The 27,275-nt window shown below is 42.6% G+C and overlaps 1 protein-coding gene, 1 long non-coding RNA gene and 1 pseudogene across 2 annotated transcripts in view; 1 reads left to right on the plus strand and 2 right to left on the minus strand.

Annotated features, from left to right (window-relative positions):
* Positions 1-657, minus strand: part of LOC110309281 — a 40,443-nt gene extending 39,786 nt beyond the window's left edge. The window contains exon 1 of the long non-coding RNA XR_002379682.1: positions 556-657. This is a non-coding gene — a long non-coding RNA (uncharacterized LOC110309281). The remainder of the gene's footprint in view (positions 1-555) is intronic.
* Lrmda (leucine rich melanocyte differentiation associated) overlaps positions 1-27,275 on the plus strand; it is a 1,019,887-nt gene that overhangs the window by 533,020 nt on the left and 459,592 nt on the right. The window lies entirely within an intron of this gene.
* On the minus strand, positions 15,307-15,687 carry LOC110309283 (annotated as a pseudogene).

Genomic DNA, 27,275 nt, shown 5'->3' on the forward strand with positions numbered 1-27,275 from the left:
GAGAGAGAGAGAGAGAGAGAGAGAGAGAGAGAGAGAGAGAGAGAGAATGTTAACTTAGTTATAATACTGACCAATTTGCAGGGTTTCATTTGCATTATATTGGTAAAGAAGTGAGATCATATGTTAAGTAGGTTATCTCAGACTTATTTTTATCACTTGGGACTTTTAAAACTAGATGCACATACTAAACTTGACTCTACAGAGTCAAGACTGGGATCCTGATTTATATATACAAAGTTACATATATACTTAGTTCTATGTACAAAACCTAAACAGATCTGCATTTGACTGATAAATGCAATAAGGGTTCTTTTTGTTGAAATTTAGTGGAACTTTTGTTGACATGCTTTGAAATTTTAATTTCACATGTTGGGTCATTTTCTTCTTATAGACTCCAAATATTTTATTGGCTTTTAAAGAGTTTGAAGGAGAGCCCTTGATGCCATCTATACTTGCAGCTCCTTGGGGTAGGGGGTGGGGAGCAATGGTGTGTGTGTGGGGGGGGAGTCAGAATAAATGACTTTATATCTACCTATCCCAAACCAAATCCTATACCTGAGGATGCCTTTGAGGACCGCAGGTGGGCTCGGCTGGTTTGCAAGTCTCTCTGAAAACTTCTGGAGCTAGACTTCATCATGGAAATATCCTGGTAGAATCAGGAAGGACTCAGATTCCAGTTGCTATGGTCTGATACTCAGCTCAAGCTGATGTCGCAAAGTTCCATATTCTGAGTGGCTTTAGCAGGCCTCTGGAGGCTGGATCTAGCAAATTCAGGTCTCCATGATAACTCTCTTCTTGCTTTGCAGACAGCTGCCTTATGTTCTATCATAAGGCCTGATCAAATTCAATTTTGTTTTAATCTTCTTCACTGAAGAACAGCAACCTTATCTGGGTTCAGAGCATTTTTAACCCCAGTTATTTTAACAGACTCCACCTCCAAATGATACAAAGCCTCTCCAGTTCCAAATAGTATCACACCAGGATTGGGGAATGAGCACATAAATTTTGGGCGCAAACATTCTTTCCCTAATATACAATGTAAAGAAGAAAATAAACCTTAGAATCTCTAGTTGGATTTCAAATCCCTGTACTATCCCATCTTAGCCCTGTGTCTTGGGATACATTGTTGATACTTTGGGGTTCAGTTTCCACTTCTATAAACCAGAGACAAGGAGTGATTTGAAAGGTTTCACTTTCATCTGAAGAAATATTTTTAAAGAAGTGAGATAACCTACTAGGTAACGTCAGTTTGATTTATCGTATCACTTTGGAATTTTCAAATGAAATTAATACACCTGCTAAATTCCGAAGAAACTTTATCTGTGTTTGTCTTAAGACTCTGACCTAGAGAGCACAAGCAAGGGACATAGAAGCCAGGGGCATGGCAGGAGGTAGTAACTAGGTGTAGTCCTTGGCATAGCAGCAAGGGGGTTTGTTCTTAAATTTTCAGAATGTTGAGGTTTGTAGCACAGGAGCTGAAGAGGTCATGATGCAGAGTTAGGGGTCCCAGCTAGGGTATGAGAGGATGTTTACCACAGAAGGCTATGCATCTTGGGCTCATGGAACCTCCAGTGTGCCATTTCCAAAACGGGAAATATCAATTGAAGTTACTAGACTGGCGAAGGGTGATGTTGATGTACAAATGGCTCTGGACACATCGAGCATCTCGGAATGTACCAGCATCTAAAAATTAGACAGCCTTTCAAACAGGGAATGCTACTTTATTCTAGAAGGATGGCCAGGATTGCAGGAGATTGTCATTTCAGAGGTAATAGTCATCTCCCATATCTTGACTCATGACGGCCGATTATATGGACCAGGATGGGAAGTACCCCCTGTCACCTCCTACCTTCTTTCTCCCTTTCCTAGCATTGGTGTGGGAATCTAATAGACTTGGATTCTAATGCCCAGGGGAAACCGACAGACACCCTCACACGGAGGACTTTAAATAAAGATCAGAAAACAAAAAATGATTCCTAAATACCTTATGCAGTGTGTTGGGAGGAACAGAGGAAGAGAAAAGATCAGAAAACAAAAAATGATTCCTAAATACCTTATGCAGTGTGTTGGGAGGAACAGAGGAAGAGAAAAGGTAAGCAGATGGTGAACTCTGAAAGCCGGTGTGATGGTCTGAAAACCAAGCTGTGTTGAAAAGGCAAGGGACACAGGAGTACATCATAATGGGACCGGGAGGAAGTGGCTGGTTGGCAAGCAGAAGAGAGGAGTTGGGTGAAAAGACATCACAGTGGGTTTACCCTTCTGAGCTTCAGGCATCTGATATAGGAAAGAAGGAGCCAGCTGGTTGCAGAGGGCCTGGAATGTAATTTCTTCCTGGTTAATACAAATATTCTTGATGGAGCTGAGGAATTTCCATGCCTGCCCTTCATAAACTGTGGATCCAGTGGGGCCTGAAGTGGAGACTAAAAGCAGGATTCTATAGCTCAGGTATATTTGGGGGAGTCCTTAGTGGCTGAAATATCTGTTTGATTTGAAAGGAAAAATGAAGACCCAAGTTAATAAATTTATGAGTAGGCACAGTCAATGGGAAAGTATTCAGATTGTCGCCTCTGCTAAGAATGGATAAGTTCTGAGTCTGTACTTTATTACTGGTTGTATGCTGAGGCTCAATTTTAGGATATTTTGGGTTAAATATGTGAATTAAACACCTGTATTTTCAAGTAATATAAAAACTTTAGGTATTGTTAGGCATTGAGATAGAAGTTCAACTATGTAATTTCAGTTAAATTTGGACATGTGGTTTGAAGCAGCAGGTGGCTTCCTATTCTGTTTAATATATGAGCATACTCTAGTTGGTGAGAATTTTGCTCCCTAGTCCATGCCAGAGTTCAGCATCTCCTCTTATCCTCCATTCATGCTATGGTGAGAGAGAGAGAGAGAGAGAGAGAGAGAGAGAGAGAGAGAGAGAGAGAGAGAGAGAGAGAGAGAGAGAGAGAGAGAGAGTTAGTTGGAGAGTGTTCTGGGAAACGAAGTGGGTAGAAGCCAAATAGAGTAGCTATTCTCTGAGCCCTCAAAGAGGAGAGACAACAGTAACAAAAAACTCCCCTTTCATAGACATATAAATATTTAATAATCATCTGTCTACAACCAATCTTGAGGAAAAAAAAATCTTTAAATAGACTGCTCGAAAGGCCAGAACCTGAATTTTAATTGAGGTACTTTGAATTACTCCCATTAGTCAGTCTCTCTGACTTTTTCTTAGTGAGAGGTGGATTGCTCTTGAAAGGGGAATCAGAATTATTAGCAGGTCTTAACAGCAACCTCTCCACCCCACCCCCACCCCCAAAACAGAACTGTTCTTACTAAATAATAAACTAGGCAACTAGGCTTCTTTAAATAATGAGATTCTGTGTGTGTGTGTGTGTGTGCATGCATGTGTGTTTGTGCGTGTGCATGTGTGTGCATGTGCGTGTGTGTGCATGTGCGTGTGCGTGTGCCTGTGCGTGTGCCTGTGCGTGTGCGTGTGCGTGTGCGTGTGTGTGTGTGTGTGTGTGTGTGTGTGTGTGTGTGTAAATTCATTCAAAGCTAAAGGCCAAAGGCCTAGGAACCCCACACATTGGAGATGCAATTTGAAAAGCTTCATGAAGTTTAGCTGTCTGGAAAACCACTTCCTGCCAATCACCTGTCTTAGAAGTTCCTATCTTCCTAAAGTTTGCAGGACTCTCTCTCTCCTCTCTTTCTCTCTCTCTCTCTCTCTCTCTCTCTCTCTCTCTCTCTCTCTCTGTGTGTGTGTATTTATATATGTGTGTATGTGTGTATTTATATATGTGTGTGTATGTGTAGTGTTTATGTATTTATATATTTATTTTCCTTTTCTCTGCCCCCTGGGCCTCCAGTCTCCTGCCGCTGATGTAACAGGCCTCTTTGATGAGCCCCTTGTATCTTACACCAGCCAATTTCGACAGTCTAAAGTGCTCAAATTGAGCCATTTTGTTCTCTGTAAAATAAACCTCAGGCCATTATGCGTGTTTTTCATTCACCCACCCGCTGTCTCCTTGCCTTGGCTCCTCGTTGCTTCCCCTCCCCTGTTTTCTCCTTTCCTGTTATTCTCTCTCTCTCTCTCTCTCTCTCTCTCTCTCTCTCTCTCTCTCTCTCCCTCTCTCTCTCGTAGCCTGGGATGGGAGACAGACAGCCTTCCAAAGACCCCCCATCCCCCCTCGTGCTCAGACTGGCCACGTCAATTTCATTCTGGCAAAATTTGCTTTGAGATGTGTGTCATAGAGCAGGGCTGCTGGGCTGCTCCACCATAATTGATCTTGCTTATTCATCTGATTCTCTGGGAGCACCTCTCCCCTTTCTGGCTTTTGTTTGGATAAATTGTTTGAAGATTTAACATGATGCTGAAGCCTCTGCCTTGTGTTTCCCCTCCACCTCGTCCCAAATGAGAGAACGATTCAGGGAGGAAAGCTTCCCTAGTCCCTCAGTCCCCACCTGGGAGGACATCTCCAAGTAGCACAATTAAGGCAATCTCCAGACTAATTTATTATGGAGATACTTTGCATAGCTCCTGATTTATTGTCACAAGCAAGGGGAGAGTCTGTCTTTGGAGTCTGTACTCCTTGCTTCACATGGCTTAAACTGATGCTTATGATGGATCTGAATCCAGTAATTTATTCGATTTTGGGTCATTAACCCCTGTTCTGCTTATGACAGCAAATGACTTCATCTTCAGAGATGATGAGTGTTCTAAACTATGGAGGTACTTGGCTCTCACCAGCTCTCATCTGAAAATCAATTTTAAGCAAGTGGCGGGTGTTAGAGATCCTCTCTGCTTATGGGTTTGGGCAGCATAGCCTCCGGGATGTGAGGTTGCAGGGATGGTGGAGGAGAGATGGAGGGGGTGAAGAACACCCTGGGAAAGAGCTCTTATCGCCATAGAGTGTTTGTGCTGGGGTGGCTAATGTCCTGAGAAAGCTGCACAATAGGCTCTGTCAAAATGCTTCTTAGAAGTGGGGAATGGATTGCACTTTGGAAATGGGGTGGGGGAGGGTCCCCCTCAGTCTAGCAATCCCTTCTGTAGACTGAATAGACTAGCTGGAAACTGTTGCTCTCATTCCCATTGACTAAAGCCTGGAGGGACTGACTTTACTGGTTAAGCTTTTCAACCATAGCAGTTTAAATACTTTTTTCATCTTCTTTTTGCCTGAAATACCAGTTCTCCAGTTGACCTTGAAGCATACAAACTCATTTTTGAGAAAGATAAATAAAAAGGAAACAGAAACACCTTTGCCTTCAAAACCAAGCTGGCTTCTGTCTCTTATGTGGTTCTACACACATAGATAGCATTGCCTAGTGTAAAAGACCACAGGACATAGAGGAATGGTACATCTAGATGGCTTGTGTCATACCTGGGCAAGTGAGCAGATACTCCTGTGGTCCCTGCCACCATGTCTCTGGACCACAGTGGACAAACAGAGCAACAAGACTTAGAGCCAGGGAATTCCTCTTTTTTTTTCCCCCTCTTTGAGGATGAGGCCAGTATTTGCTGGCATTTGAGGACTTGGAAAATAGGCCCATCTTTAATTATGATTTAGGCCTTCCTTAGCCATTCTTATATGAGACTTCTCCCAATGCCGCAATGTTTATATTTTAATATTTAGGAGAGAGAACATGGATTCTTAGAAACTTTTAAATAGATCAGATTTAGTAATTATCTAGTGACTCCTCTTAGGTTTTCCTGATGAACTTCTGACTCAGGCTTGAACCAAGGTCACCCAGAGTACCTGGTGTCAAAGTGGCCCTAAAACCAGTTCTACTGAATAGTGTTACACCTGGGCCTGGGGGAAGGTATGACTGTCCCAAGTCCACACAAAAAGGGGCTGCATTGTCTATAGAGTTTGTGTGAGTGCAAGTGTATGTGAATGCTTATGTGTATGAGGGTGCACGTGTGTGTGTGCATGACTGTGCAATGCTTGTGGAAGTAAGAGGTCAAGCCTGGATGCCATTCCACAGGAGCTATCTGTCCATTTTGTCTTTTGAGACTAGTATCAGGAGCACACACAGTAGACTAGGCTAGCTGGTCTGTGTGCTCTAGGGATCTGCCTGTCTTGCCTCCCCAGTGGTGGGACTATAAGCATTTATCACCAGGTCAAGCTTTCTCAGTCTCTGATTACATTAGTTTTAATGCCCCTGTCCCTTCCAAGGTGGGTATTTACCAGCTCCCACTCTGCTTCTTTAGTATACCATTGTTCCTGACTCTCAGTCCTGTCTTTTTTCAACAAACCAAGAGTCATCCTTTACCCAGAAAACAACAATAAACACAAACCACATCTTGCATTAGACATACCCTCTTCTTCCTTTAGAGTTAAGTAAGGAAATGGCCTTTGGATGAGACCCTTCAGTGAGGATTAGTGAGAAAAAAAAAGTGATACCTTATGGTGCAAGTACAGGAGAACCCAAAGGAGGAAGGAGTGGATTTAATGGGACTTGTCTCATCTGTGCCCCTCTGATATGTGAGTGCTGGCTGTTGGGTGTCAGTCTCTTAGCCCTCTGTATTTTGGAGAGTCTGGATCACCTTCTAGACCTCTTTCTCTTGCAGGTCATTAACATCTCCAAGGAACTCTAGATGGTCTGAGGGCATGACCGTGACTGTTCTTAGTCTCTCTGTGGTGACCCTGATCAGATTAACCCCTGCCTGGATTTCCTTCTCTCCAGACACTCCCTGAATTGGGGGGAGGGGGGAGGAGCAGCTGTAAATGTCTCAGTCTGACATCAGCTGCTCATGCCTGTCCCCATCAGTTCTGAGAGATGAGTGTCTCATGGTAAACATAATGTCCCTTCATCCCCCTACTCCCACCCCCCCACCCACCCCCTGCATCTAAACTCAACCTTAGTAAGAATCTAATGCAATCTAAATGCAATTCTCAAAGAGACACTGTCAAAGTATTTTTAAAAAATTTTTAAAGTAATTCCTAATCCCCCCCATTCTTCCCATTGCAATTGTGCCTTAGTTATTAATCAGACCTGCCAGAAGCTGACACCCTCCTCGAAGGGTGGGAAACCTTTCTTATACAGCAGGCCTGGAAAAAAATCCATGGGACGGAAAGATTGGATAGATCCAGACTCCTTTACCATGCGTTCTAGAGGCAAGTCAGTGTGGTTATTATTGTTATTTTGTGAAGTAAAAATAAATAAATAAATAAAATGATGTCTTGTCTTCTTTGTTCTGGGAAAGCACCTAAGCTATGCCAGGCCCACCAGATTTTCTGGAGTGTTCTTAATTCAGTTTATATCTGCTTTTCCAGAATAGGCAGCACCCAGTCCTTAGCCTTCCATGTAGGTTCTTTTCTCCCTCCAGGCTCACCGCTTGCCTCCTCACTCTCTCATGAAGGAGAAAAACAAGTGAACCTTGCTTTCTACCTCTACCTATCCCAGAATCCCTTCTAGCTGTTTGTCAGTAGGTACTGTGCTGTGAAGCAGGAAGAAAGTGAGCCTGTGTTTCAGCCCCTCTGCTGAGAACTGTGTATGTACAGCCCCAGCTGGCCTGGGGGTAAATTATCCTCTACCTAGGAATCCTGGGACTTGACATTCAAAAATTCTCTTCATTGAAAACAGACTAGCCCTGAAAACCTGGTTAAGGAGATAAAATCTGTAAGCACAAGAGGATAAATGTAGTTTGGCTTGTTTGTACTGGTCTAATTTAATACGATCTCCCTTGGAGTTTCCAGCGTCTAGATTTTCTAGACCATTAAATCCATTACTTTTCAGTGTTGGTGTTTTATTTTTATTTTTTTTTATTTTTACATAGGAAGATGGGTTTGTAGCATGGATATATGTTTTTAGTGGCACCCTCCACTAATTATTGGGAGCCTCATCAAAGCCCATTTGCTATGAAGTGACTAATACCTGGGCCCAGGAGCTCTGAAGTTGGATTTCTATCCATTTAGCGTGAAAGGCCTCAGCAGAAGAGTTAGAAAAAGGGGTTGCTTGCTGTAGCCACTGCTGTCATAGAACTCATAGTGTTGTAAAGGGATATTTTCCAAACTTCTAGAAATGGCTGGATACCAGGAAGAGGGGTGCGGAAATGGATTTATCTAATAACCTCCCTATCCAGGGTGTGTCTAAATGGTGTAAAGAGATTGAGGTCATGGCCAGGAGCTTCAGTGTGACCTTGAGCAGCTGAGTTCCTTCTCCCATCTTTAGTTTGCCCCTGTGATCAGTTGAGCACATATTTGGAGGATGGTTTAGAGCCATGTTCAAGTTATCAGGTGTTCACACAAGCAGCATGAAGCTTATCTTATCCCTCTGCATCTTAGATTTTCTGTCTTTCAGGAATCAGCTTTGAGAGTTTTGTTGAGCAGCCAGGAAGCACAAGCATGTGGGTAAGCATCTAGCTTCTTAGTCGATCTGACCTGCAACGGTGTTTGCCTGCCTCCTCATTTGCTTCCCTATGGATGGAGGAGGATGGAGAGCTGAGGGGTGGAGAAAGTCATGCTAAATCGGAACCTTCCATTGCTTCTTAAAGGCCAGGCTGGAGGAAGGGTGGAAGGAGATGGACCACAGACATATAGGGTCTCTGTGAGAGGACTAATCTCTCAGATTAGGGCAGAGTACAGTCTAGCTCTAGTTTACTCAGTCATTCAAATCAGAGAACAAAAATGAATCTTGGGACACTTAAGCAAAGACCCGCTGTCAGCACTAAACTTCTATTTGTGGGTCATTGTGGTATTTAGTCTCTACCAGGTACCCCTCATCCTACCTGGAATAGTGTCTGGGCAGCAATAAGGCTCTGTTCTGTCTCCAACCATGATAAATCTTTGTTAACAGCTGCGCTTGCAGGACTTGACACATCTCAGAAACTCATGTTAAAGTTATACATTTTCCAGGATAGAACTCATGACCTACAGGTCAAATAGGAACTTCTGTGCCTTACTCAATGGCGATGAGCCAATGGGAGATTATAATAACTATTCATCTGATTGTGTATTTGCACCTGTGGGTCAGTGTGTGTGTGTGTGTGTGTGTGTGTGTGTGTGTGTGCATGTGAGTGCCTGTGTGTATTTCTCTGTGTGTCTCTGTGTGAGTCTATATGTCTATGTGTGTTTGTGTCTAGGTATGTCTGTGTGTTTATGTGTGTGTGTCTGTGTGTCTCTGTGTATATCTAAGTGTTTAAGTGTGTGTCTGAGTATGTGAGTGTACTTGCATGCCTGTACATCACAATCAGATGAATTGTGTGTCTATATGCCTACATGTTTGTCTATGTGTGTGTATGTGTATATCTGTGTTTCTGTGTGTGTGTCAGTGTGTGTCTCTGTGTGAGAGTGTATATATGTGTACATATGAGTATGTGTCTATGTGTGTGTATGATGCAAGACAATTATATGTCTGTATGTTTGGTAATATAATTTTTTCTTCTCCTTACTTCTGACATTTTCAATTTCCCCCTGTATTACAACCTCAAACAGATAGTGAGCATGGGAAGGGAACAAGGAGGTGTTTGGGTAGAGAAGCCGTGTGTACAGATCAGTGGATACATTCATTCTCTTTCTTGTTGGTGTGGCAGGACACTTGACAGACGCTTAAAGGAGGAAAGGGTTATTTTGGTTCATGACTCAGGGGCGGCCATCCATCATGGCAGGAAAGCCTGGAGGAAGAAGGCTTCCCATCCTTTGGGGCAAGAACACTGGGTACTTGGTCATGTGAAGTTATCAGTCAAGAAACAAGGCTGTAGCACCCCAAGTGGTAGGTGGTTATAGCCCCCAAGTCCCACCCCATTTGCTGCCTGTGGCATCTAGTTAGGCCCTGTTATTTTTGAGCAACACAGTCAAATGAGGACCCAGTGTTTGACTGCAAGAGCCTGTTGGGTATATTTCACACTCAAACCTTAACAGCATATACTGGTGTGCATGTGATGGATACTGGAGCCAGACACTTCCTTAAACGGCATCTCTCTTTGGCAGAAGATGCTGCCTGGTGTCTTTTTCTGCATAATTGTACTGTCTTTTTATATAAACCTACAAGTTGGGTAGCTTGTTTCTGAGCCTAAGCCCCCTGCACTCTCACCAGGTCAGGTGCGATAGTAAAACCTGTTGTCTGGCTTTGTATTCTGAATAATGGAATCACTAATCTACTTGATCTGGCCAAGTCAGATAAAGGAGAGAGGGAGAGATGCCTGTGTTTTAGAGATGGCAGGCACTTGTAAAAGCAATTTCTTTTGGGAAAGGAGGGGGAAGGAGAAAAGAAAGACAGACAGTTGGGAAACAAGGAGCAAAGACTGTTGGAAACCTTTTAATTACTACTAATTACCTCAGTAGAAAATGTTGGAGGCTCGAAAGGATTTGTGTCAGCAAGTGAAAGATCAAAGATGGCTAGGCTCACATTTTAATCTGTTGGCTATAAAAGGGGACGAGGAGGGTGGTAATGGGGCCCAGGAGAATGGCAGCCCAGGTGGCCTTGCCCTTAATCCCATCTTGACTGCTGAAGCCTTGGGGCCTAGTCCCAATTATATAATAAGATGATTTAACTTCATTTAATTTTTTCTGTCTTCACCTCGAGCCTCCTGTAGAGGAGAGGGAAGGTAGAGGCTCCCCTCCACTGAGGCTACAACGAACTGGGGCTGGAAACTGCTCAAAACTTTATTTTTTTGTCTCACTCTCCTTTCCATCCAGAAAAATGATGCATTGATCTCGATTTTCAAACCAACAACAACTTCAGCAATGCAACACACGCCCAACTCAGGCAAGAACTCCATAAGGGTGGAGGAGTCTCTGCTCTCCCAAAGCAAGGGGTGGTGGGATTGTTAGCTGAGACTTAACTAGCCTAACAGGTAAACTGCGTTAGTGGAAAATTCTCCCTGTTGGAATCAGGTGGTGTTCTTTAGGGCAGGGGAGGTGGGGAGGGGGCAGAGCCATGGAAAGTGAACACTCCACCCACCATGGAAGGCCTCTGCTCTGGCTCCTCTCACAGGCCTTTTTCACTCTTTCCTTCTTGAAGAATGGGTCAGACTGAGGTAAAGTCACTTCATAGGATGTTGTCCCCCCCTCCCCCATCTGCTCTTGTCATTTACCTGTTCCTCTACACACCAGACTGAAAGTTTCTGGCTGAATGTAGTAGACACTCTTTCTGGCCACTGAGACCTTGTCAGGCAGGTGAAGTTGCTTCGGTCTGTAGCTACTATTACAAAAGTTGCTAAAAGGAATTATTTGGCCCACACATCCTACCATACTTACCATCTCAGCCTTTACATAAAAAGTCTGCTGATCCATGACCTAGAAGGGCTGAGGGCCAGCCAGTCGCCCACCTCATTCTGCATCCTTATTGACTTTGGTCCTTTCTTCTCTCTGGTCCTAAATGTGACCCCCTTCCAAAAAATGATTAATCCCCACTTCCTCATTTCAAGATCTGTTTCTGGAAGCTCCATCCTACCATTGCACATGCATACACCAAAAGGACAGCATCTCTGCAGAATGCAGCCTCGTGTCTACCCCTTCTGGCAGGCAAAGTTTGCAGTTCTGGAATCTCACCAAAGTAAGTTGTAGCTCACTTTCCAAACTGTGGTTACTACTTTAGCATGCTGCTACGCATGCTGCTAAGGTGACTTAAGGAGCCAATCCCAAGCAGTCGAGCCTCTGTGCATTCCTGTAATGCATTTCCCTCAGCTTCAGCTTTCAGGAGAGGCTACAGGATGAATCTAGAAGGATTCCTGCTGGAGAACATGTAAAAATACCTGGCTCTGGATGATAAGTGTGGTGTTTCTACAGGACCCTTGGTTCTTTGTAGTTGTAAGAGTTAGGGTTCAAGTAACCCCATTCTGTTAGAGAAGACTAGACTACTGGTCACAAAGTTGACATATCTACTCCTAAAGGCTTCCAAGGAAGGGTTGGGGTCCAAATATCCTGTTGTTTCACCTGTGCTTCATTAGAGACACACATATAAATTGTTTGCCATCACAAATATGAAGTCAAACCTTGCTCACATGTGAATGCTTTGTGACTCTTTGTGTCCCTTGACCTTGGCTAAGTCCCATATTTATCCACTTAACATGCATGTAGAGGGGGCTTAGTTGGCTGGTTAGAGGGAGAGATGCATTTGAATTAGTTACATATTGTAGAGTATGAGATCAACCTGAAATTGAACAGCTTCCAATGACAAACACATAACATACAGTCTCTGTAGACTGAGACTTGGATGGTAGCTTCCCCCATGATCTCCCAGTGAAGGTTCCAAAGAGGCCTAGCATGGCTTCAAGACTTGACCATAGAGGATAAAGGATCTAAGCATACCCGTGGAAGTGGTAGTAACATTTAGTTCCTTGAACCATAGTAGATGAGTCTTTGACTTTCTGGCCACCAGTTAGAGGCCTCTGTCAGTTCTTCTCCATGTAGCCTGACAATAGGTTTCTCTAGACATGATAGAGACCTACAATAGAAGAACACCCTGTCTGTGGTCCTCACCCAGGAGAATCCTTGTGAGCTCAAGGCTATCCTGGCTGCCTGGGGAGACCCTGGCTTGTGGGTAAGGAATCTAGAAAGCAAAAGTCCAGACTTTTGGTAACTTTATCTTGGAAGTGACACCTATCACTTTTACATTATTCTTCAGCAAACCATTCTTAAGGTACATCCCACATTTAGACATCCAGAGGTGTTGTACAAGGACATGAATACCAAGAGAAAGGGGTCTTTGAAGTCAGTGAAGAAGCTATCAACCATAGTACTGACTTTCTCTTATAATACCCCATTATTCTGGCATTGCGCAAAAGCCAGGTGTTTAAGCAAAAATTTCCAGTTGTCTTTAATTATGAAATTATACTTTAGCACAAGGTCTTTCTAAAAATTCTACCATCAAGTCCTATCTGTTTAAAGTAGCAGTATGAGTACCCTTCAATCATTTCAAAGTCTCAGCTCAGAGCCTCTTTCTCTGAAAACACCCTTCCTAGACTTTCAGCTCAGCGTGATCCCTCCCTGTGAGTTCTTGTTCCATTTATTTTCTATAGTGTTTATGTGACATATAAGCATATATCGCTTTGTGACGGTTCTATTGTTACCTTGAATTATTCCTTGAATCTCATATTGTTTAATTTCCGCAAGTCAACATCTTGTCTCTCCATGGGAATTATAAACAATTGGAATGCAGTGGTTATTTAACCCTTCATATATAAACAAGCTCAGTGGAGGCTCCCTCTAAATATAAGTTGACTTGTTTCTTTAAGTGTGCTCATTGCAGACACGTGGCCATGATGTTTTGATGGATCGTTATGGGAGGAATACTGAGTATTACTTTGTTGAGAGTCCCTAACCCAGTGGTTCTCACCCTTCCTAATCCTGTAACCTTTAGTACAGTTTCTCATGTGATGGTGACCCCCAACTATAAAACTATTTAGTTGCTACTTCATAACTATAATTTTGCTACTGTAATGAATCATAATGTAAATATCTGATATTTCCAATGGTCTTAGGTGGAAGGGTCTTTTGACCCCATGGATTGAAATCTGCCACAGAGCCTCAGGTCCTCTGTTTCCATGTTTGAGTTGTTTAGGCTGAGAAAAACAATTCCTTCAAATGCAACAAACCAAGAGAGGAGCCCCCAACACTTATGTACTTGACCCTTTCTTTTTCAGATCCTGTTTCATTTATAATTCTTCTCCCTCTTTGTTCTGGATGTCTGGTATAAACTTAGTAAGCCAGGTAGGAGCTGTTTGTATTGTCCAAGTCTAAGAAGAGAAGCATCTCATGTTATGGTGACCCCCCAGCCACAAAATTATGTTGTTGCTACTTCATAACTGTAATTTTGCTTCTGTTATGAATTGCAAATACCTGGCATGCAGAATATCTGCTATTTAGCCCCTGTGAAAGAGTTGCTACCCACAGGTTAAGAGCCACTGCTCCAAATTATACTGCTTTTCTGTTGCTTTGTTTATTCTTTAGCTTTGGTTTATGTACTTTGGTAGGTGAAGTTAGTGTTGTTTAACATTGCTAGTGTAACAGCCAGAATTTACCTAGCTTTCCCCAATATCCTCCAAGGATTATTGAGAGTCAGAATTCACTGGATGAGTCCTCGGGTCCTCTTCTATAATATCTTGTTGTGTAACTTTGTCTTCGGAGCTGAGAGGGGAACAAGAAAGAAACCTTTATTGAATATCAATTCCATGCTGAGAGTTATTTACTTATGTTCACAGCTGTGTTTTGGAGAATGAATGTGGATATGTGTGTGAACTTTAATATATTTCCATATATGCATTGTGCAGCTGTGTGTTTTGTGGTGTGTGTGTGTGTGTGTGTGTGTGTGTGTGTGTGTGTGAGTGCCAGAATGCTTACTGGTGCATGGACGTCTATAAGCCAGAGGTTAATGCTAAATATCTTTATTGGTTGCTCTCTATCTTATTTTATTTACTATTACTGCATGGAGGACACATACAAGGGTATGGTATGTGTGTGAGGGTGTGGGGTGTGTGTGTGTGTGTGTGGTGTGTAATATTCAGGAATTGATTTCAATTATTTGCAGGGTGTAGGACTCAGGTCTGCATGCTTATATAGGGAGACACTTAGCCTGTACCATCTTGCCAGCCCTTCCTTATTTTTTTGATATTGGTTCTCTTTTTCAACCTAGAGTTTTCTAGTTGGCTAGATTGGCTGGCTAGTCTACTAGCCAACAAGTCTCCAAGAGTCTCCCGTCTCTTTCATTCTGGGTTTTGGGTTACAGGCATGTGTCACTATGCCTGGCTTTTCTGTGTGTGCTGGGGATAACATATACTTAACTTTACCCATTGAGTTATCTCCCCAGGTCTGTGTTGAGCCCACAGATGAGATATAGTACAAATAGATCTTTCCTTCAGTGGGCTTCGTATTTGAGTATTCTTAGTAGTAGTTAGATAAACAGGGTGCTGCACTTTTGGATTCTCCGTAATCGTTGTTTTAAGCTGGCGCAGAAAGTCAAGTCTAAGGAGAAGACAAATAAATTCAGCTTTGGAGTTTGCCCAAACTACAGTGGCTCATGAGTCTCAGTTCTGAATGCCTGTATTTTATAGGGAGTTCCCTTAGGTGCTCCGTGTAGGAATAATGATCACTTAGCAAGTGAGCAAGGGCTTTCACTGGCATAATAGGTTGTAATGTCTCCTTTGCCTTAGAAGTTGTTCAATTTCACACAACCATGATCATCTTGACACTGTCTATGACAATACAACAGTACTGGAGATATCAGAAGGTACAGTGTGACCTTTCTGGTCCATGCAGTCCTTGCCACTCTTTATTGTCATCTTTGTTAAGATGGACACTTCTCTCTCTCTCTCTCTCTCTCTCTCTCTCTCTCTCTCTCTTTGGAGGCACTTCGCAACTTTATTTGGCATTCAGCAGGTTAGTTCTTATCCACATTAACTGTCAGTAGATTTTCAAATGTGGTAACAGGCATGTAAGTTACCAATGTGTAGAGCTTGTTTGGTGAATCCTTGTCCTCATGTTTTCTGGACAAATGCATTCGGCTGCGAGATGGAACATTCCTTATTCCCTTGGCCCAGACAGCTTTATTGAGTCTGGTGTCAATGCACACATCTGGTGTCCCCATTTCTTCCATGGCAAACTTCCACATTTCTTTGAGTGCCTGAGGAGCACACTTCTTGAAGCCCACTCCATGGATGCGCTTGTGAATGTTGACGGTATATTCTCGGGTCACCACCTCATTATCGGCAGAACGGCCCATCTTCTCACCATCCTTCTTTGTGGGAGACATTCTGCTGGGCCCAAGTTCAAGATGAACATTTCTTTTACATTCTAACACCACCAAGTCCTTCTGAAAATTGCTTCTTGAAGTTCTTCATGGCTACCAGCAGGTATCATGGGGTTACTATAAGTACATACTTGAATTGACTTCTGGTTGTTCTCATTAAAAGATAATGACTCATTTGACATAGCCATATTTTTGGTTTTTCCTGTTATGTAAGAATCCATTGTGACTTGATACTGAATGAGGAATCTATCCTGAATCCAGAAGAGGCATCCTCTTAATGTTATAGAACAACATATCATTGAACTAATGACTTTAGTTTCTCTAAGCAACCTTTAGGATATAAAAAGTGAGAATATTTTTTCTTTTTTGCTTGTGATATATATGTGTGTGTGTGTAAGCCAAAGACTGATGTGTGTTCTCTTCCTTAATCACTCTCTGTTTTATTGATGGAGGCTGAATCTCTTGCTGACCTCAGAATTTGCCAACTTAGATAGTGTAATTAACTTGCTTGCCCTAAGGCTCTTGTGTCTGTTTGGAGCACTGAGATTTCAGGTGGGCTGCTTGGAGCACTGAGATTTTAGGTGGACTGCCTGGAGCACTGAGATTTCAGGTGGGCAGCCATATCCACACAGAATTTATATGGATTCTTGGTCCAAACTCCAGTCCTTACATTTGAATGGCAAGTGCCTTATGTACTGAGCTAGCTCTCTAGCCCTCGAATGAGAATATTTGAGGTATTTTAATGAAGAAAAAATTTAAAAGTAACCCAGATTGTATTGACAGCTGGTGTTTTTCTTTTCCAGTCCACGAAACCATGGCCTATCTATAATGGATACTTTCTGGCTCAATGACCATAGTATGTCATTAGACCCATGTAGTAGTCTTTGAGTTGGGGACTTTTTTGAGTTGAGTTCCACACTTTGATAGACAGACAAAAAACATGGAAATTACAGTGAATACCTAATTATACTCACAAGGAGCCATGCTATGCAATAGAGTGTGCACTTTGGACCCTTGCATCGGAGTTTTAAGTAATGACCTAGTTACCACTCTTTGCTCTGGAGCAATCAAAGCCCATTGAAGCAGAAATCTATTTGTACTATATCTCATCTATGGACTCAACACAGAGCTCTTCCCTGGATTAGTTGCCCAGGGTTATAGTGGATATTTTCACAGTGCTTAAAAAGCATCTAATACAGGGATGAAGGACCAGCATTCACTCTCTCTTCTTCTGGACTGGGAATACAATGTGACCCCTCTGACCTCCAGGATCTCTCCACTACTATAGACTGTCATCCTCAAACTGTGAGCCAACTGTGCCTTCCCTGTCTTCAGTTGTCTTTGTCAAGCATTCTGTCATCATAGGAAGAAATGTAAGTAATACAGGGTTCAAGCCAGAGTCAATTGGGTGGAAGGACCTGTCTAGCCTCTGAGAACAGTCTATGTGTACAGGTGTAGTGTGTGTGTGTGTGTGTGTGTGTGTGTGTGTGTGTGTGTACATGCATGATGGGATGGGGAAAAGACCTGCAAATAACATATTGAAGTGAGCCAAGCACAGGACATAGGTGTGCCTGGAGCAGTGAGAGGGGCTCTCCTGGTTTTTGTAGTTTTTACTTTGGTTCTTCATGGTAGAGATCGAGGAATTTCCTGATGTCCCTCCTGCTCATGCTTATGTAGGGACCTCTCTCTAAAGAGAAAAATACTTGCAAGTCCCATCTACCTCTTCTCCAGACACTAGGCAAGAAGTCTAAGTTCCTGGCCTAATACTTGCTCAGAGGACCCAGGATGTGAAACTCAAAGATGGGCCTCAGTGGGGTCTCCTCCAGGTTCTCCTAATGGATTCTTGACTGGGACAACCTCCACAATGGTGCTGAAGATCCCAGTCAGAATCTTTTTGTGTGTGTTTAGAAAACCTAGAACAGAGTAGAATAGAATACAGACATGATTATACTAAGTATACCTATTTAATAATCCTGGGTCAGGGGAAGGTGGTCCTTTCTTTCTCTTTGACTTCCCAAGAAAGTCTTCTGCTCATCAGCACTCTTCCCTCAGTTACTGTGATTCTTGTAATTGGTGATTCCCAAGCTGGTGTCATTAATGAGTCTGTTCTGGATGGAGGTTTGACATAGCATCTGCTTCTCTGACACATAGATTGTTCCCTTCCTCCTACTTAATAAACCATCACTAGATATATAAGCCACTGTCTTGGTCATCATAACACTTAATTTTCAAGTAGAGAAGCAAGCATCAAATGCCTTGGACAATAGGAAAACAGAGCAAGCCATTGGCCAGTGGCAGCAAGAGCATCCAAATAGAAGTCATAGCTGGAGGGTTCAACCTGGAGACACTCTGGCTGGTTTGGGTGGAGTGAAGTCTTCTTCAAGGAATAAATTTAAACTTCACTTTGAACTGTGAATGGGATGTGCATTATCATTGAGCAAGTGGAGGCGTTTCAAGTGAAGATAAAATGACCAGACAGGTCACTCAACCTTCCTGCGGGTCTTGACAGGTCCTTAGAAGGTGCTAGGGATAAAATCTGGAGGTCTGACTTGAAAGATGGGTCAAGACTGATCAAAACGTTAGCTTTGTCAAAAGCTTCAGGCCCATTCTTACCTGAAGACAACCCGTGGTGATCTGAAGTCATTAATCCACCTGAAGGCCTGTCCTGACCTGACTTCCCTTGCTTTGAAGTATGCTGTCCTCAGCGGCATGAGGAAATAATTTGCTGCCTGCTTCAATGAACCATCAGGAGAGCCAGCAGACCTAATGACATGTGAGAATATTAACCTCCTACCACGAAGAGCTGTGAATCTTGAGCAGCAGTCTATAATTCACCCTGAACTCCTGAGCGGGGCTTTCTCACTCTCTCAGTTAAATCCAGAGAGAGCAGCAGAGGCTTGCTCATAAAACTTTATATTCTCCAACAGTACAAACCTTGCTGAGCTGTTTAGTAACGAGTGACTTTCCTATTACAATGGGAAAGAAAGGTTGTCCTTGCAAAAGCAGGAAGTGGGGGAAGAAGTGTTTTTGGTGTTGATTTGCATAGATGCCTTGTTCTTACAATGGGAACAAGCATGGTATCATGGAAGGTACCTTCATACATGAGTAACTAAACTTCTTTGTAATTCTGTACTTTATCTTCAACATCAGAGAAGAACAGATGTTAGGAAACAAATCTGAAGGTATCTGGATGTTAGAAGGGACTCCAAAGACCTTTTAAAAGTCATTTGAAGGTAGAAGCAGAACTCTTGTTTCTGAGTTGTGATGATTGTATGCTGATACCACAGTTTCATGAGATTATGAGACCCTAGGAGACAAAGTACTAGCTTACCCACCTGTGCTGGTTTGAATAGGGATGGCCACCATAGACTTGTGTGTTTGGATGCTTGGTCATAGGGAGTGGCACTATTAGGAGGTGTGGCCTTGTTGGAGTAGGTGTGGCCTCATTAGAGGTAGTACATTAGTCATTGTGGGGACGGGCATTAAAATCTCTTATGCTCAAGCTAGACCCAGTATGATAAACAGTTTCATTCTGCTGCTTGTAGATCCAGATTTAGAACTCTTAACTCCTTCCCTAGCATGATGTCTGCCTGTATGCTGCTGTATTTCCTGCCATGACAATAATGGACTAAACCTTTGGAACTAGAAGCCAGCCCCAGTTAAATGTTTTCTTTTTATAAGAGTTGCCTTGGTCATGGTGCCTTCTCACAGCAATAAAACCTTAACTAAGACATCATCTTTGTACTTAGAAGTGACTGATACACAGAGGGCATCAAATAGCAATTGTTAAAAGATGCAACAATCACATACTGTGGCTCAGGATCTCACTTATGGAGGAAGCCGAGATCCATAGGGTAATTTATGCACTGCCTCAGCTGGAGTTTGTCCTCGGGTTAAACTAAAACTCTTCTCTCCTGTCTTTCTGTTCATCTGGTTGTCACTTTTGACAGTGCCATGGTTTTACTGCACTGTGTAATATAGGTGGAAAGTGTCTTGTCATCTATTACTTAAAGCCCAGCTTACATCTTCCAGGGGACCAAACTCAAGGGATAAACAAGAAAATAGCTAGTGAAGTACTATGGGGTCCACTGTGTGAGAACATGTGGGCATAGTTGCCTGGCAGAGAAAACCTGGCATGGAGGAAGCCTGAGACCAGAAGGACCTTTGATAGTTTGCTAGAGAAGCTAACTCAGGAGACTTCACCATTCTGTGGCCTCCATGAGAAAACTCTTTTCATTCACTTTAGCCCTGGACAGAAGATGTTCAGTAAACAAGAAAAGTGAGAGACTCATAAAAGATCCATTTGTTGTTTATTAGGACGCTTTCCTATGTAGCCAGGCCATTTCATCTCAAGATACTAAATGTCTCTATTGAATGCAGGGCACATCCAGGCATTTTAATGAGTTATAGACGTAATGAAATCCAACTTTGTCCTTCCACTTATTTGACCGACTTAACAAATGGAAAACCAGCAGTTAATATCTGTTCCATGCCCAGGTCACACACTGCCTTTCTGATCAGTCCATATCACTATCCACTTCCTCCTTTCAGCTTCTCTTCTTGAAGAATTAATTTTATTAAAACCAGTCAAATTAAAGCTGCCTCTGTGCAGAGCATCTGAAGGTCCATTCATTATGCTTTCTTATCTTGGCAGCAATCAGCATAAAAAGTCAGCTTGGCCATTATGCATACACAATGCCCATCAGCTCTCCACCAGTGGTCAATTCATCAAACGTTTGTCTTTTGCCTCTGAGTAGTGCGTCCCTTTACCTGTCCTGCCCTAGTGTGGGCTGCTAGGAAAGATGAGGTAAAGAGGGCGTGGAATGGGCTTTATATCTCTCAACTTCCCATTTTCCCCAGGCTGTTTTATTAGGTAGATTTCATACTTGAAGGCTTGGTGCACACTCTGACCCCAGAACCCTACATTTGGGGCTGCACAATATTTGAGCTCGGTACTTAATAGTGTAAGGATTGAACCAACAGTGAAACTGAGCATTGTAATGTTTCTTCCTGTGATTCACCTTGGAATGTGGGATGCTGCCTATTGAAGGGACCTCTGAAGTAATGTTGCTGGCCCTATTGACAGATGTGAAAAGTAAGGCCTGGAGTCAGAAGGGTACAGGGTATAACAGGATTTGATTGAAGCACCATGGTAAGGTGATGGCCAAGGCAGGATATAAATCAGGTTACAGATAGTTCTTTAAGCAGAGTTTCTTGTAGGTGACTATCTCTGAAGCATATGTTTAATAGCATATATCTGTGTTCTTTGATTAGCTATTTGGTTTTTTGAAATAATTCATCTTTTCCTTTACAATAAAATATGCTAGCTTAGTTTTTAAAGTAGTATTTCTATGAACAGACTATATGTATCTAGGCTTGATCCATGTTCCCCCATCTATCTCCTGGGAGCTCCCAGGGAGGATCTGCAAGGTTTCCAACTTGCTGACCTCCTTGCTACTGTGATAGATTAAATCTTAAACTTGACACATTACATTCCCAAGACCTCATGCTACATGGGGCCTTGAAAAGATGGCTCATGCACCCAGATTTTGTGGCCTTCTTATACATATCCATATCTTAGATTCAGTTGGCTTTGCTGAATTGACAGAGACTCTCTGCCAGCTATGTTGCTGTGAAAACCACCTTGCTGTCCTGTTGCCTCCAATTACACAGGAGGCAGAGGGTGCGAACCTCAGTAGCCTTAGGTGAAGCCATAGTCCATCAAGTCCTGTGCTGATCTCCATAGTGCTGTGAAGGATCTATTAGACACATGTGAAATGGGAAGCTTGACCTACTAACTTGTTTTGGGGGAGGATTGAGAGGCACAGAGATAGGGGTATTTTGGAGAGAGAATGTGGCTTCAATGCAAGCCTTTTGGGAGGACTCATGTATCAGAGCCCTCTCTCCTTCACTCCATAGAAAGCTATCTTGTAGTCTGGGGTTGAAAAACATGTTTTCACGTTTTTTCAGCCTCTTGAGACCTCAGAATCAACATCTGGCACGTTTTTGCTGGCTTTCCTGGCTTGATTCTATTCCAGGGTACCTGACCTATAGGGAGCTGATCTTTGGACCAAATATTTGGTTAGGATCCCTCTTGGATCCTAGGTAGGACCTTGAGGTCCAGCCATGGCAATTTCTTCTTTTCTGGTTGGTTTGCAATGAGTAGACACCATCTGTTGAGTTTTTTTTTTTTTTTTAAATCTCTTTCTGTAGGGTGGTGAAAGGCTTGTGTGGAAGAGACACTGTTATCTTTCAAGCAAACAGTTCATGAGGTTGAAGCACTGTGTTCTTGGCCCAGATTGTGTTTGCCCAATGGCTGTGGGAGCCTCCCCAACCAGTGGTGCCTTCCGCCCCATGGCGACGTGCAAGCATACCATGGCTGCAGCTCACCGTGTCCGTTCTCCCACATCTCCCCAGCAAAGAAAACCTCCATTTATAGGACCCACCACACAAACTCACTCTTCGGACTCTTAAAAACAAACAAGATCCTGAAGCCACAGGCTTCATGAGGGCTGTGTGGTTTTGTAAAATCTCAAACCGTGAATCAAAATAATTTTTAGAGACATAGTCAAGGCTCAGGCCCAAATGCTGTCATAAGTGAGAGAAATGCAGTGTAGGTTCTCCTAGATCAGGGAGGACAGCTGAGATGGGCAGGACAGAAACAGGACATAGAGAGCGTTGTTCATCTAGGAAAGATGTCTGGCACCTCTTCCCTATGTTGAAGGCCTGACTACATGTGATAATTTCAGGGCAAGCAGAGCAGGTAGACCAACAAAGGCAACTTGTTAGAGCCCTCTTGTGCTGGATTCTCAGCATCCAGCAATGCTTTTGTCTACATTGCTTAGCAACCTGCTTTCTTGCCTGGTCTCTCTTTACTTCCGGTCCAGTTTGTTTACCCTTCCACAGGTGGTAAACCCAACTGGAGAAGACCCTGGGACTTGGGTAGCTTGTGTGCCTTTACATGTAAGATGTAAGTTTCTGCCATGGTGGGGGTAGTTACTATATAACTTTTGGTACTTGACAAGATTTTCAGGCTAAGGATTTCCTGAGTGTCAGGATCCAGTTATCTTCCTTCTATGTCCCCTCAGCCATGCGTTAAGGAAAGTATAAGTAGAAACTTGCCTTCACTGGAATTGAGATGCAGGTGAGGACTATTCAAGCCATGCCTAGCCTTACCCTCTTAGCTACTTCACATGTTGCTGAAAAACAAACAAACAAACAATGCTTCACCAAAGCAATTTAAGGGAAAGGGGGTTTGTTTTGTATTATAGTTCCAAAGACATACAGTGCATCATGGTGGGGAAGGCACAGCATCAGCAGTATAAGGACCACGGTCACATTGTATCTGTAGTCAGGAAGCAGAATGTGAATAGTAAGTAGACCAGGCCATTACAAGTTCAGTGCCTGTTCCCAGTGACATACTTTCTCTTTCAAATCTCCATCTCCTAAGCCGTCCATAGCTTTCCAAAATAGTGCCACCAGCTGGAGTGTTCAAACACACGAGTCTCATTAAAGCAGCAGCATCATTTCAACTGAATTCATGACCCTGTGTTATCTAGTAACTGCTTCTCAGTATGCAATTACCACTTATAACAGAGGGCCATGCCACAGTCACCTTTGTATCCCAGACACTTGCAAAGATCTGAACAAAGAGGGGACTAAATGCATTTCTTATTGCAAACCAATGAACACTTAAGCTACGAGGGATACACCGATCAACATACCATTAGCTGGTTAGTTTCAACTTTCCTCCACCCAGTATTTTCCTCAGTTTCTAGAAGGTCACATGAAGCAGCAAGTGCTGCTTATTCCAGGCGCTGTGGGAAAATCAGGAAGCAAATCAGAAAGCAGAAGAAATGAAAATAAATCTAAGTGGGTCCTTACAACAACTGGATTACAGCTCAATATTCAAAATGTTAGCCTTTCGGTTGTGGCAAGGGCTGGCTTCTTATGTCTGAGCTGCAACCAGATGTTATTTAGGCACATAGACAGTCATGCCTAGTTGAGGCTGCACTAAAATGAACATTCAAATGTTTGAGATGTGGCTTGATCATTGTGGGAGCTTTCAGGCACTGTTTAGCCTCCTAGGATATTAGTTTTCTTCTGTGAATGTGGGTAGAGGTTCAGGAGGTATAAGAGTCTAAAGTTTTTTGGGGACTCAGACTGTGAGTCTATGAGACCACGATACAGTCTTCCATAAATAAAGCTGGAGCTCTGATATTACGTTATGGTTCATCAGAAGCCAGTGTGTTGAGATGTGCTTTTGTTTTTAAGAATGTCCTAGTAGGGAAATATTAAAACCTCCCTGTCCCAGCCAGGAGAAAAGGATAACATTAGAGTTTAGCATCATAGAGAATGGTACAAATTAAATTCGACTTCCCCTTTCTTCCCACGTGGTCTTCTTGGAACCCTCTGGCAAGGTGGGACATATTCTTAGCAGCCTTTGCAAGGTGTGGCTATAGAGAAAGAAGCTCCAGCTGGCTATCCAGAGCACCTGGATAGAGTAATAGAGGTCACCAAACTTAATCCCAGTATAGAAATGTAGCCCAGCCATTTTTCATGTCTTGTCTCTGATCACATATGTATAGAGATGCAGGAATTGGACCCAGGCTTTGGTGAATAATTCCTCTGTTTTTATCAATATAAAACATTGATTTGGGACATTTCCCCGTGCATGATTTTACTCTTGGTCCTACTTCCTGGAAGCCCAGAGACTTCGTACTTTGATACCACTAACCTCTACTTGTGCATATGAATTCTTGACCATCTCAGGCACTTCTTAGAGATTCTTAGGCTTCCTATTGTCCTTGTGTTGGGGGGCACCCTTGAATGCTAATGCCTGCTTTGAGTCTACCACCCAGAACTGAAAAACAATTGCTGGCAGAGTTACTTAGGGGCCAGTAGATTGTACTGCGCTCTATTCATAGACACTGTACTTTAGAGTTAATGCTGAATATTGTGGTACTTGGCTATGATCTCAGCTATATGGGAGTCTGAGGGAGGAGGACCTGAAGTTATAGACCAGCCTGTGCTAAATAGTGAGGTCACAGGCAGCTGGGGTAACTTAGTGAAATCCTGTCTAAAAATAAGAATTTTAAAGTGCTAAGAAGCTTGCTTGCCTAGAATACACAAAGCTTCAAATTTGTCCCCAGCACAAAAACAAACAAGCAAGCAATGAAAATCAAAGTAATATTTACTAAAGATTTTCCTCATTATGAAGTACTTACTCATGATAGAAAACATAGTAACTGGAGAAGACTGTGAAATGAAAATTACCATAAGGCTTAAGATGTGTATTTGAAGGATATAGTTATAGACAATGTTGTACACACACACACACACACACACACACACACACACACACACACACATGCATATATATTATATGTATACATACACTAATATATGATTTTAATTGAGTATACATATATATTCTGAATTAACAAGTCTCTCTATGTTAAATTGTATATTAACAGCAATAAGAAAAAGAAAACAGTTAACAAGCACTACTTTGATGATTCTTAACACTCACATGGAAGAAAATACCCACAGAAACTTGGCACAGATATCATTTGTGTGGAGAATGGAGGAGAGCCTATGAATAGCTTTTAATTTCCATGCATGAGCTATTGGTGTGTGTACCACAGTTCTTGTAATTTAATTTTAGGTACATAAATATATAGCATGAAATTCTACTGGCTCATTAGATATCTGTCTGTAATATTTTTAATTGCCATGTAGTATTTAATTATTCAGATATGGTGGGCTGCATGAATGGAATTCATCATTCTGCTCTGTTGTTGAATGGGTCTGTGTGCTTCAATTGTTGTTATAAACAATGTTACAAAGCAAAGCATGGTGGCACACACCTGTAATCCCAGGCAGAGGCAGGAAGATGCTGAGTTCCAGCTCTCGGGATTACATGGCAATATCTTATAATAAACAAACAAACAACAACAACAACAACAAAATAAGGGGAAAAGGCAGCAGGCAGAGGAAGGGGCTAGAACAGTCAGTCAGGAAAGTGTTTGCTCATCTGCCCTTAGCTGGGTGGAAAGACTTGCACTTGTGACTCCCAAACTGAGGCGCTAAACAAGCAGCCTGATAGAATCAGGAAGCAGGGGGAGGGGAGGGGGTGTCACTGAGAGGCTCTGTCAGAAGAAACAAGATGGACAGCTCAGGAAGGATGACACCTGAGGGCGACCCCTGGTCTCCACAAATACCTTTACATTCTCACATGCAAACATGAACACACACATGTATACAAAAGCTTGGATATACAGCCCCCCCACATGCACACACCTGAAACATAGTAAGGATAATGCTATTGATGATGAAGATGGAGTGACCTTTTCTGCAAGTATGCCATGCATGCATCTTTGATATTTAGCGTATTCAATATTAGGGCTGGAACAATCACCTTTATGACTTTAAACATAAATTAATGTCCAGAAAGACTGTTAATAACCTTCTTTTCCCTCCGGTTTTGTGTTGGTTTGTTATCCAGAACATTTCACAAAATCTTGTGCAAACGGAAGGAAACAACATGAATGTCTAGTTTGATCTGAATAAACATCCTAGTGAAGGAAAACTTTTTTCCTATGTTTCCATGATTTATCAAAATTCCATCTAAGTTCATTTTTAATTATCTTTTAACTAGGAATTTGGCTTTTTTGTATTGAGTCATTAATATACTTTCTGTACTAATGATCTTAAGCCCAGCCTTATTGAGGGGCTGTGGGTATTCCCCAATTTTCATTTGCCCTTTGAATTTTAAAGGTGTAGTTTTGGGGGAGGGGAGCTGGAAAGATGGCTCATTGCTTAAGAACATGGGTTGTTCTTCCAAAGATCTAGGTTTCAATTCCCAGCACCCACATGGCAGCTCGCAACTGTCTGTGACTCCAGTCCCAGGGGATCTGACACCTTCTCACAGACACACATGTAGGTAAAACAGTAGTGCACATAAAAAGGTAAATACATTATTTTTAAAGGTATAGTTTCTGGCTGTTGATCTTTAAACTTGTACCTGAATAAGCACTAGAAATTCACCTGCTTGGATTGATACAATGGTTAATTCTAACACAGTCACCCTGCAACTTAATATATCTTTCTTTTTTGAAAGGTTAATTTTACTCATTTTGCCTGCACATATGTCTGTGTGCAGTGCCACAGAAGCCAAAAGAGAACATGTGATCCCCTAGAATTGGAATTACATTAGCCACATGTGAGCTGCCATATGAGTGCTGGGAACTGAGCCTGGGTCCCCTAAAAGATCATCCTGGGTTCTTAACCACTGAACCAACCCTCCAGTTTGATGTATCTTTAATATCCCTCCAGGGTCATCACATTCATAAGTGTGCTAAACATGTTATAAGGCAAGTCAGTGGCAAAGCAAAGAGAGAAAGAGAAAGAGGATGAAGGGAGGGGAAGAAGGAGGGAAGGAGGAAGGGAGGGAGACAGGGAGGAAGGAAAGAAGTAATTAAGTTAGGAACAGAGGGAGGAAGTAAGTTAGGAAGGAAGGGCAGGAAGAAGTAAGTAAGTTAGGAAGGGAGGGGGAGGGAGGGAAGGAAGGAGGGAGGAAGGAAGGAAGGAAGGAAGGA

The sequence above is a fragment of the Mus caroli genome, chromosome 14 (genome assembly GCF_900094665.2).
Source record: "Mus caroli chromosome 14, CAROLI_EIJ_v1.1, whole genome shotgun sequence".
Classification (NCBI taxonomy): domain Eukaryota; kingdom Metazoa; phylum Chordata; class Mammalia; order Rodentia; family Muridae; genus Mus; species Mus caroli.